This window comes from Dendrobium catenatum, unplaced genomic scaffold (genome assembly GCF_001605985.2).
Source record: "Dendrobium catenatum unplaced genomic scaffold, ASM160598v2 fragScaff_scaffold_1463, whole genome shotgun sequence".
In the NCBI taxonomy this organism is placed as follows: Eukaryota; Viridiplantae; Streptophyta; class Magnoliopsida; order Asparagales; family Orchidaceae; genus Dendrobium; species Dendrobium catenatum.
In genome coordinates, this window is record NW_021319925.1 from 190,387 (window position 1) to 203,873 (window position 13,487).

The following is a 13,487-nucleotide window of genomic DNA, read 5'->3' on the forward strand; positions in this document are numbered from 1 at the left end:
AAACAAGATTGGATAGCTGTCATAAAAATAAAAGCACGGAGAATAATTGATCAATAATACATTGTAGCAACAGCACATCAAGAGGATGAGATGTCAAGTTGTAGGCCTGTTGAAATTGAGGAGATGCCAACTACAACCTCTAGTATTGAAATGGAGTTAGAAGATATGAATAGTTCAACTAGCTCAGGCGAAGATGAGAATGAAGATGAAAGTGAAGATACTCTTAAGAGCAATGAAAATAGCTTTGATGATTCTGAGTAGTTTTTGTAATTTAGTATTGTAGAATTTTACTTTTTTGTAATATAAAAAGTACTTTTTGAAATCTAAGAAATGAAAATGTTAATTTCCAACTTGTATTCTAGCATTCTTTATTTTTGTAATTCATTAACTTCTTTATTAATTACTTCTTGTATTTGTATTCTGTTATATTTAGAATTGTAGAATTATACTTTTTTATTAATTGCTTCTTTTATTTATACTTTTTATATATTACTGTGCTTTACTAATTGTTTCTTTTAATGCATATGGCTTCAAGCGATGATCCTCCTCGTAAATCATTTGCCTCAAAGTTCCGACGGAAGAAGTTTACTATTAGTAGAGCCACACAGCCTAATGAAGGGGAGGGACCATCAGTTCCACCTGCTGATGTACCTACACCACCACCACCACCTAGGGGCCAGCAGCAGTCCCCGAGTGAGTAGGGTGAGGGACCTTCAAATCCACCTGTTGTTATACCTCCATACTTCCCTGGACACTTCCCTCCTCCCTCGATGAGTCCTCACTTCCCCTCTCCAGATCAGACGCATGCTTCTCCATTCTATTCATATTACCCCCACCATCATCACAGGCAGCTGGTCCATCCACTGGTCATCACCCTCGTTACCCTTACCCATATTACTACCCCTATCCGGTGCAGCATGAACAGGGTGGACCATCTAGACCACCAGAGGTTGGCGCTAGCGATCATGCAGCTACAACTGATAAGTGTCAATACATTGATCCTGAGGGCGATAAGTAAGTCAGTTTATGCTATTAAGTTGTTTGTATTTTGATATATTACAAGTTATTGACAAAAAAAATAACCTGCAGCTTCAATCCTTCAAGGCCACCTATACATATGATCCGGGATATTATAAAGAATAAATATGATGCTTCTTACTTATCCTGGAAGAAGATCCCAAAGCCAGTTAGAGATATGTGGTTTGGAGAATTTCAGGTATATTTCTGTAGAGAGATTGAAGAGATGAAAAGGGTTCAATCTAGAGAGATTGAAGAAATGAGAAAGGTTCAAAATGAAATGCAAGCAGAGCTGCAATCCTACAGACTTGAAAATCAAAGTAAGAAGGAGCAAGAGGAGTAGCCATCTCCAGATAGTGAGGATACAACTGAGGATTAGATCTTATTTTATGTTTGATGATTGTATTTTGAAATTGTGAACTTGTGATTGTAACCTTATTGAATTTAGAACTTGTGAACTTGTTTTATGTTTGATGAACTTATATAGAACTTTTTAATGTTTGATTGTAAACTTGTTTATTTAATTTGTGATTATGTATGTAGTTGTGATGAATATAGCGGCGTGTTGCCCAAAACTTCTGATTATGTATTGCTATTTATGCAGGTTTAGAATTTAGGATGAACCTCCCTCAAATAGAGGGAATTCTATCAATTTTTTTTTTCAGGTGCTACAGGTTTCTGGCGGCCAACCGGCGGTTTGGCCGCCGGAAACCTCAATACCGAACGGTTCATTGACGCCGCCGATAATTTCCTTACACCGCCGGTAATATACCGGCGGTTACCGACGGCCACTGGCGGTTATCCGGTGAAAGCCCGTCGGTGTAAACCGCCGGTAGTACTGTCGGCCATGACCGCCGGCAATTTTACTGGCGGTAAACCGATGCTAGCCGGCGGTTGATCGAATGCACGACGGCCGTTGTAACCGCCGACATGCCGTCAGTGAAGTGACCGTCGGTTAGCCATCGATAAAATAACCTGCGGCTCAATGGCCGGAACACTGCCGATACAAAATCTGGTAATCACCAGCGGTGTTAGCCGCCGGAAAGCCGTCGGCTAATAAAACCGCCGGAAATAAACTGCCGTTAATTGTTTCCTACGCCATTTTTACCGGCGGCTTGAGGACCGTCGAAAAGCCGCTGGTAGTTTTGAAAACCGCCGGTTTAACCATCTAAGCCGCCGGAAAAAACCGCCGGTTTTGACGATTTTCCTGTAATGAGAACTAAAGCAAGCAAAGTTAGCACAAATGTCGGCTAACTTATTGTTCTCCCTAATAGTACAATTAAAAACAACATAATTAAAAATTTTAATAAAAGAAAGGTCTAAAGAGTTAATACCATCTTTGTCCACCACTCCCTTGATGAATTTGATAACATTATAGTTATCTCCTTCAATAACGATGCCTTTGTAGTCAAGCATCCATTCTTTGACCATCATATTAATAACTAGAATCGATTGAAGTTCCAAAGCCGCTGCATCACGATGAGTTTGAGACATACCGAATGCCAAAAAAAGTCTTCCTTGATGGTCTCTAAATACTCCTCCAATTAATGATGTTAAAATAACTATCATTAATGGTCCAAATTATTCCTAATTAATTGATTATTTTAAGTTTGAATTTAGCAATAAAAAATGACAGTTATTCAATTTTAATTAAGAAATTAAAACTGACTGTTTCTTACTTTTAATTCAGCTCTTAAAATTGAAAATTCATTTAAGTGAATAAAATTAATGAATAGTGAAGCTGAGTGTTCTTTGTCCTTTGTGGTGGAAAGTTAACATGCATGATGGATGTGTAAAGTGATCTTTCTTATGTTATTTAAAGAATTAAGTATGAAATGAGTCAATATGAAATCATTGATGTTAAATGTTTAGATAAGATAATTTTGAATGTTAAGTATATAATTTTTTAAAAAATGTCATAGGCTTTGGATTGGTTGAGATGGTTGTAATTTTTTTTATAAAAGTGATTATAAAATTATTATGTGGAAAGTAATTTTTTTTAAGTTGGTGTAAAAAATAACTTCTCAATATAAAAATTTTTGTAAAGCAGAGAGAAAGACATAGCCATATGGAATTATGATTGTGGCTTGAGAAAAGTTAAATAGGAAGAAAGCCATATCAAACAAACCATTAATCTATATCAACCTGAACTTGAATAAAAAAATATATATTTCTTTTCATAAGAAATTAGTGCTTGATTTGTGTACTAGAGCTAGCATTATGGAAATTGGTATTATTTATTCATTGTAGAATGGAACCAACAATGAAGTAGCTAAGTGCAGCACCCACCAGTCCAATTTGCATGTCATGAACTACAATGCTTAGTTAAACTGGTGACAAGGTACCACACTCACTAGCCTTATTTAAAAACAAAAAAGAGTAAAGCTTTCTACATAATGAGCTCTAGATGGTGAGAGATAATTACGTGCAAAATTTGGATAAAAGCTAAGTCCTATTTCTGTGAGTGTGCACAGTGAAAGTGCTGTGGTGAACAGTAACTACGCTTTTACTACGCACACTCACAAAAATGGGACGGTTCTCCAGTCCAGACTCCGCACGTAATAATCTCTCGGATGCATAGATAGTGCTTAGTAAGGTTCTCACTTGAAAGGTTCCATCTTCTTTGTTTTGATTAATTATAAAATCAAAAATCAATTCAGCGATATTTAATTAAATTAAATAAACCAAAGGTTACAAAAACTAAACAAACAAAACACAAAAGCCAAAACCGGCCACTGAGGAATAAATGAACTTAAAAAGTAATCATCCTCAAGAATATTAATAAATTCTTGAGGCAAGTACAAAGAATTTACATCCCCATATTTCCACAAAAAGTGTCCTCCAATAGCTTGCTTAGCACCAAAATGGGTTGTCTTATTACTCTCTCTCGGCCTAGAGCCAACACCACCGAGTTGAACAATTTTATCCAACTGAACCGATCACTATCCTGAGCTCTATCCTTCCATCTAGCCTCCTTACAAAATTTCTGCATATGTATAATAACACTTGCATTCACTAAAGGAAAATCGTCAATTACCGGCGGAATTTCTGGTGGACTATTTTCCGACGGCTTTTCAACGGATAAAGATGAAATATTTACCGTAGATTTTTAGGAAGATTACCCAATGGATTTTCGACAGCTTTCTGCCAGATTTATTTCTGACAATTTTTTTGGCAAAATTTTCAACGGATTTTAATAATTTTTGAAAAATAGTATATATTTATAAATTCATTTATTAATAATTTTATAATCTATTTTAATTCATTATTAATTTAATAATTTAATATAACTTTAAATAATTAAAATTTAGTTAACTCTTAAAATTGAAGAGGTCCTCGGTTCGAATCTCTATGCAGACAGGCAGGGGCGCAGTGCACGGGCAGGCCGGGCATGGATGAAGCGCAGGCTGGCTGGGCGCGGCAGGTTAGGCGCAGACGCACCGTAGGAGGGCTGGGCTCGGACGCACAGCAGGAGGGCTGGGCTCGGACGAACCACAGGGGGAGGTAGCGTGCATGGTCGGGCCTGGGTAGACCTGCGGGAGGGCGGGGTCAGTGGGTGCGGCACTCATGTGGGCTAGGGCAGGAATTAAATTTTTAAAATCATTTTTTACTTATTCCGGCGGAGTTTTGCCGCCGAATAGTCGTCAAAAAAAGTTTTTCGATGATATAATTTCATCGAAAAAAAATTTTGATGATTTGTTTTTTTGACTGAAAAGTTTTCTGATGCTTAATTTACCATCAAAATCATTTTCACCAGAAATACAACAAAAAATTTAGAATTTTCTATAAAAAAGTCAGCTGAAAATATGTTATTTTCCTATAGTGATTGTCCCCTTCAATCAATACTCCTTGCATTTCAAACATCCATCTTTCCACTACTTTTCTAATGAATTACATAGCAAGAAGCTCCACCTATAAGCTACCCCAATGCAAAATACTCCATCCAGTCACCTTCAGCAATTTACCCTAGCTATTCCAAACCACCATTCCTATACCACCTTCATTGTTATCATTAAGGGCTCCATCAATGTTAAATTTCAACCAATTCAGAGCGGGGGAAACACCATGAGCAAGAAGACTACCCACTAGGTTGGATGGAATCCCAATGCTCTGAACTACTAAAACTCTTCCTCTAATGCAGCATTTCCAGCAGTCAAGAGAGGAGTGGAATAGACATTGACATGCTTCTTGTCATTCCTCTTCTTCCAGCACAAGAACACAATATTGTAGTACAAAACAACCTAAGAGAACTCCTCTTTCCTGCACCATCTAATCTCTACTTGTTATTCTTCAAGATTTCTGAACTTAGGCAGATCAAAGCCTCATTTTTCCAGCGCTAAAAAGACCATATTAAGTTTCTTACTCCTCTTTGTAATATGATCTAAATCCTCAATTTCATGGAAACCAAAAGGACACCCCACACACCCTTGCAGACTAAGCCTAAGAAGCCAATCCGTTGTAGGAATAATCCCTCTATACACTCTCCACCATAACAATTGAACTCTCAGATTAAGCTTGAGCTTGTAAATACTACCCATCAAATCTTCCCCCATCTTGAACTTCTCTTTATAGACAATAGAAGAATCCAATCTACCATTTGGAGCTTTGACAATTTCCATACGGACTTCATCTTCATTCACTTGAACAAGAATTCCACAAATCAGTTCTCCCATAATCTCCCCAAACAGGTTCAAAATCCTAGCTTTATCCAAGCTACGATTGGGTGCTATGAATTGAGAAACTTTTATTCCTTCCAGCCTTTCCACATCAGCAAAAGTGGGCCAATCACTTATAGCTTTATCCCAAACCCATTCCTGATTCAGGATATCAATACACTCCCCATCCTTGACCTTCCATCTTGTACAACCCTTCAAGCAATCTGCACCATGACAAAGAATCTTCCAAGATGTAGAGACATTTCTCTTAGCATCATTCATCCAGGGATTTTTACCATACTTAGCACAAATGCACTTCTTTAGAATTCCATCAGGTTTGGACAGAAAATTCCATGCAGTCTTGTTTCTAAGAGGCCTAATGCATCTAGAAGAAGCATGAATACCCAAACCACTCAACTTAAGGGGTTTATACACCACCTTCCATGCAACATAATGTTGTCCCCTTTTATCAACTCCCTTGTCCTAAAGAAAATCTCTAGCAATCTTCTCAGCTTCCAAATGCACAGTTATTGGAACCAAAGTATGAGTCATAGTATATATCAAGGTTAGCATAAGAGTATCATTAACTAATGTCAATCTTCCCACCATCGATAATTACCTACTACCTCAAGCCATCACAAGAGATTTCATTTTCTGGATAAGCGGATTAACATCTGCTCTGCCAACCCACTTTAATGACTGCTTAATGCCTAGGTAATCAAACTCCCACTACCCTTTTAAACCCAATTAGATAAGTAAATCTCTTCTTCTTCCAATCCAGTGTACCTTTACTAAACAATATAGCAGATTTACCATAGTTAATTTTTTGCCCCGATTACAAGCAATAGTCCTGCAAAGTACCAGTAATATATCCAATCTCATCTCTAGAAACACCTACAAACATAATAATGTCATCAGTATATAACATATGAGAGACACAAGGTCCCCCCACCGAGATTGGAACACTCCTAATATGCTCCTTTAGTTGCAATGCCAAATAAAGAAATTCGAAATAAAGGATGAATAAGTATGGTGATAACAGACACCCTGCCTAAATTCACATTCAGTAGTAATCCAATCAGTTAACTGCCCCTTAACAAATAATGAAAAATTGGGATATCTAATACAATTCATCACCCAACTCCTGAACTGAGTAGTGAACCCCAGGCCATCTTGATGAGAACTAACTCCAACATCTCCCAACTCATCTTATTATATACTTATTCCATATCAATCTTTAAAGCAAGCATTCCACTTTTAGCAGTTGACCTCTTGAATTTATTAATCACCTCTTGAACAATAAGGCAATGATCCGAAATAGATCTTCCACGAACAAAAGTAGCCTGCTCTTCTGAAATAATCAAATGAAGAATCAACTTGATCCTGTTCATAATAACCTTGAAAATAATCTTATAGATCGTTTGGCAAAGGCTAATCGGTCTCAACTAGATGGGTGTCCAGATGAGCCACCTTATGAAGTAAAATAAACATTGTTTCCTTCCATTCTTCCATCATATCACCAGTTCTAAAGAACTCCAAACAAGCTCCTGCTACCTGCTTTCCAACTAAACTCCAAAAGTTCTTAAAAAAGAAGCTATAATTCCATCTCTTCCCAGAGCTTTGTTTCTGCCAAAGGATTTAACCACCTCCCATATTTCCTCTTAAGATACCTCTTTATCAAGGAGTTCTCCATAGTTACTAGCAATGTCCTTGTGCTTATTCAAAGAGGGCCAGCCCTCTCCAACAATATATTGTCTACTCCATTTCATCTTAAAAAAATCAGATATGATTTTGGTAATTACCTCACCATCCTAATTAGTGTCACCCTCAGGGGTCTTTCACTCCCTTATTTAATTCATCCTTCAGCGGGCTAAAGCAATTGTATGAAAGAAATGAGTGTTCTCGTCACCTTCCTCCATCCACCTAATTTTTGCTCTTTGTCTTCACCAGCTTAATAGTATCGCCAAGTAATAATTAAGCTTTTGCACCTTATCTCTCAAGATATCTGATTGGGATTCAGATAATCTACCTCCTTCACATTACATATGTTGCATTAGCACAATGTCTCTTTTAGGTTCCTCCTTATCCATTACAATTTCCTTGAATTTATTTTTGCTCCAAAAGAATAGAGCTCTAAGAGTCCTCTTGCACTTTTCTTTAGCTTGTGGGATTCAGAGCCAACATCATTGAAATTCCTCTGCATAACAACTATCCACCAAACTGTGTGATATGAAAGCCAAACATCCTCAAACTTCATTCAAGATGAAGGTCTTCTATTGTTCTTCAAATTATCACAAAATGGGCAATGATCTAAAGCCACCTTATTAAGATGTTTAACTTGTATATATTTGAATAAACTTAAGAATTTAGAGATAACAACAAACTAGTCAAGCCTGCACCAAATCTTACTCCTCTCCTCTTTGTTAATGGACCAAGTAAACTTGGGCCCAATAAACCCCGATTCAATCAAGACATTAGTTACCCTGTATTATTCCATCTCTTTAGCAGCTAAAGAATACTTAAAAGGCTTCCCTCCCCTCTTCTCCTCTTGGGAAAGGATTCAATTAAAGTCACTATACACCATAAGAGGCATGTCAGTCTCATGATTCCAGGATATAACATCCTATAGTAATTTTCTAGTCACCCTATCATTGCTAGCATACACCACCATAATCTCCTAGCAGGCCCCTTTCGAATTCCTTAGAGTACCCATCACACACTATTGTGTTTGTAATGTTACTGAATAGACACATACCCATCTTTCCAAAGAAGCAGAATACCCCTGCCAGTCCAACAGCAGGTTGGAAAACAAAATTCCAGCCTCTCCCAATCAATTTAATCGCATCACTTATATTAAAATTTTCAACATTTATCTCCACCAGCCCAATGAAATTCACCTTATTGTCTCCCACTATGTTCTTTAAGTAACGATCCAATTATCCATCCAATCATTCTCAATACTTTCCTCTAAATAGGAATCTTCATACTTCTTATCTCTCCCAAACCTAAATACTGGCATTTCAACTAAAAGACCAAGGCTCTCTAATTCTTTAGCCAATAGCACACTAGCTATATTATTTCTCCTACTTTTCATTAATGAACTCCCAGCTCTATCGATCTTACTCTCAAGAACTTCATACCTTGGTAATTCCTCAAAAGAACCACTGTTGACCTGCTCCATCGCCATCATCACATTATCCCCTTCTCTATATTCTTCTTCAGCTTAGCATTTCTGACTTTACCATTCCTACTACCTGAAATAGCCAGGGCTCTTGATAGACTATTCTGAGCAGTAGACTAAAAAGAATTACTCTTATTTCTGCACTTTATCTCGGTAACCTTTGTCACAATAGGCTCACCCTGACCTTGCTTGTCAACTTCCTTAGGATCATCAATCCTTACTAAATCAGTACCCAACCTATCCACATCATCCTCCATTAAACCTTTAACATTGATTCTCTCCCCTATTTCCTTCTTAGGAACTTCTCATCAAATAGTTGTTTTCTTAGATTCTTGCAAGGCCTTTTTATTATTAATGTTCATTCCTCACCTCCTTATGACAACGGTCCATCCCCCAACATCTTCATCTAGATTCTCAATTATCTTATTCTACTCACAACACTTCTCTTTCTTACCAGGACTATCAATTCTATCCATATTACCTATAGCACCTTCCCGAATAGATCTCCCCTCCCCACCAAAAGTCTCCGTCTGCACACCATTCCTGCCTGACTCCCTATATACCTCCACCCAATGCTCAATCATTTCATATTTAGTACAAATGATAGGGATCCCTTCATATTCAATTTGTTGGAAGAACCTTCCTCTAAATCTTTGATCCCATACTCCTTTATGCAACCTTTTGCCAAGGTCAAGCCTAACACACACTCTTGTATACGAACATCTCCCCCATGAGCTTGTGTGGGCATCCATTAGCAAAGGCTCCCCCACTAGAGCAGGCAATCTCACCAAATTTTCACAGTCCCAATGTTCTAATGGAAGGTTCAAAAACTTGATCCAAATAGGTGAGGTAACCCCCTTTAGAGAATTACTTGATATGCCTGAAACCCAAATATCAATTCCAATGATGTGTCCGACAACAAACCAATGGTCTCCAATGAGAACACTATTCCTGTCTTCCACATTTTCAAACCAACAGATAAAGCAATCCATCCCCATATGAGTAGTCTGTACCAAGTCGAGATGCCCCCATTCCCTCTTAACCTCATTTTGTACTTCCCAAAAGGTTAGTCTCTTGCCAAGCAGCCTTCCTACTATAGCTTTTTCTAATTTATCCATGTTATTTCTAGCTTTCACCTAGTTTAGTGAGACCAAACTGTCATCCCTGATAAAATTCTTCTCATCTTCCTTCAAGAATAAAAGAACATGTTTTGGCTTTACCCAAGCTCGATTAGTATTAGCATCATTGAACAAGCCTTTTCCATCTCCTCCCAGGGAGCCAGCAGCAACACTATAATCCAACCTATCAACTATATATTTTCTTAGCCTCAGAGAACTAGTCAAGTTAGCATCATCCAAACCCCTATCCTTCCTCAAACCTTCTTTCTTCCCCCTATAATATTCCGACCCTTCCCCCTTCTCACCCAACTTTAGGCAATCCAAAAGTACCTTCTGATCTAATCCCCATACTCCCAATCTCTATGAAGCATTCAAATTGCCAACTCCCGCCAAAAAACCTTGAGACATGTTTGCACCTTCTCCCATCCTTAGACCACTGTGATCCCTTCTACCACTTTAAGGATTTTGAGAATTTTTATTATTCAATTTTGGAAATAATGGAACCTCTAAACTTGTAGTTTGTCCACAAATAATTCCTTAGTTGAATGCACTTTTTGAAATACCCTGGATCGAACGGACAAAGTCTTGGATGGAATATAGCCCTAGTTCGCCAGAGTTCTTACCATCGGTGAGCTTTGATCATTGGGTTTTGACTAAGGAAATAGAGGAGTTGCTGGGAGCTCAAATAAAAAGATAAAATGATCTGGGGAGGCTTGGAGGGTAAGAAATGGAATGAGGCCTTTTTGTATGTTTAAACCCTATAGTTTAGCTTGGATGATCTTGGTTGACTGGGCCACTCCCTTTGAATGTTGCCACGTGCTTAAGGTTGTTAAGGTGGTAGAAGGAAGGTTGGAAAAGGTCCTAAGCCCATTAGGTGCTTTTGGGAAGAAGGGGGCCACTCCTTTCACATTTGGTTAAACCAACCTTTGAGCTTGGTTAGGAGAGCTCCTAGTGGGCTTTTGAGTTTAAATAGGAGCTTAGGGCCAGTTGACTTAGAGGAGGGAGAGAGCTTGAGGGAGTTTGACCATTTAATTAGGTTTTAGAATATGTTGACCTCTTTGACTAGTCAAGTGGTCAAAGAATGTTGAGGTGGCAAGGGAGGAGTGTGAGGTGCTATCTGAATCATCCCAAGGGCTTTGGAATAATTCACTTGGAGTTGGGAAGAATGTTGATCATGAGATTAGTTTTCCTAATTAGGTTTTGACTAATTTGACTGGTCAAATTAGTCAAATATTGGTGAGGTGGCCTTCTCATGATGAGGTGATGCTAGTATGGTAGTTCAAGGAGAATCAAATGGCTAGGTAGAGTGTAGGAACAAATGGATTCATGTAGGGAAAGGTTTGAACATAGGTTTTGGGCTGACTTGGTCAAAGTCAAATGGTTTTAGATCACCTATGATTAAGATATGCTTAAATTGTGGAATGGAATAAGTTTGAAGGTTTGATGAAGTTTGGATGGGTTTTATTTGGATGAATGGTAGGATTTGACCCAAGCATAGTTGTTTTGACTAGACTTTAACTTAGTTGACCAAGTCAACTATTGACTTGGTAAACATGTCCAGTCAAGTCCAAACCACTCGGGGAGGTGTTCAAAAAAGTTTGACTAAGTTTACAATTGATTTGGGAGTGAACTAAGTGAACATAGGGCTCATGGTTGAGCTAGTCAACCTAGTTTGACTTGGTCAACCAGGTTAACTCAGGGGTAGGGATTGGGCTGAACAAATTTGGACTAATATTTAGAGTATAGTAGAGGTGATCCCAATGGCTGGATTGGTCATTTGGTCCAATTTGACAATTTTGATCTTTAAGGAGCTTATTGGGTAAGGCTAGGTTGACTTTGTCAACCAAGTTGACTTAGGGGTTGGATTTAAGCTCAATAGATTTGAAATGACCAAAGAAACTTTGTGGAGGTGTTTTCTTGTCTGGTGAGGTAATTTGATCCAAAAGGGGTATTTGAACCCTTAAAGGGTAATTTAGTCAACCAAAGTTGACTAGGTCAACCAGGTCAAACCAAAACTTGAATTTGGTTTTGGTTGATCTCAAATGATATTTGGGATTCATTGGAAGAGGTTTCAAGAGTTGGAGAGATTGAAACATTTTGAATTTTGTCCAAAAGTCTAAAATTTTTCTTAAAGAGCATTTTAAACATTTTGACCATTAATCAACTCTGAGTCAAACTAGGTCCAAATAATATATTTTACTAGTCAACATACAATAACAAAGGTTATGAGCATGGTCAAGGGCCTCGGAAAGGTCCCAGGGTTAAAATCAACAAAAAGACTCGTATAGTGGTTAGACCATAAATATTTGAGGGTTTTGTAACCTTTGAAAATAAATTCAATTTTTGGGGCTAGGAACCTCATATTGAGCTAAAATTTTGTGGGTTGAGTCCAGGACATGTCTAATTAATGTGCTCAGATAGATCATGAATTGAAATTCATTTGATTTGATTTTTAAGTGATAGAAAATTCACCTAGAAAGGGCTTCAGGACTTAGGCTTTTGGCCTTAGGCTTTGATTTTAAAGTCTGAGTTTGAGCTAGATTTTGGGTTTGATTGGTTAAGTTTTTGAATATCAAAATCAATTATAATCATTTAAATGATTGAGATTGATTGGATACGGACAAGGATCAATTGAAAATCAAATTAAATTATGATTGTAGGCAGGATAGGAGTCTAGGTGGGAATTGGATTGAAGGTTAGATTGAACTTTGATTGGGGTATCTGTGATTAAAAAGTGGACAAACCCTAGGATCACCAAGCAGGAGTCTAGATAGACCCAAATGACCTCATATAAAAAATGAAGTCAACATACCTATAAAGAGGTCTAGTTCCTGATAGCTAAAGGTGTTGTGATTGATAACTTTGAAATTAATGATAGTGGCTACCTGATACCATTGGTATTCAGTAACATCTTATTTAGTCTAGAACCTATCAACTTGGTGAAGCCTAGAAGTGTATCTAAAAAGGAGTCAGGCACACTTTCCTTCCATAGGGAATACTAGGAACTAAAAATAAAAAGTAATAAGGGTTAAATTGGAAGCAGTGTGATTTGTAATGAGCTTAACCTTCATTTTATAGCCTTTATTTGATCTTACAATATGATGGGCATTGTATTATTTGAACAGTAGAATCCAAATCATCTTGTCCAAAATAATGCAAAGATAGGTCAAACCATCCAATATAATAAACATCGTATAGTATGATCATTACCTTTTCATTTTTCCCACGAGGTCTCTTGTATGACCTTTAACTAAAGTGAACACATATTATTTATACAATATAATATATAATAATAATTATACCAGCCCTAATGATTTTATGCTAATTACTTTTTCATAACATATGCATCATCTAGTATGATGGTGTTTATATAGTATAGATGATAATAATTAGTGAAATCTCATCCAATGATCTAAATTTAAGGTTGATTCATGCCTATATATATGTATCATACAATATGATAGGGATCATACAGTATGATGTGTTAAGATAGTTGCTATTTGCATGTTTTACATT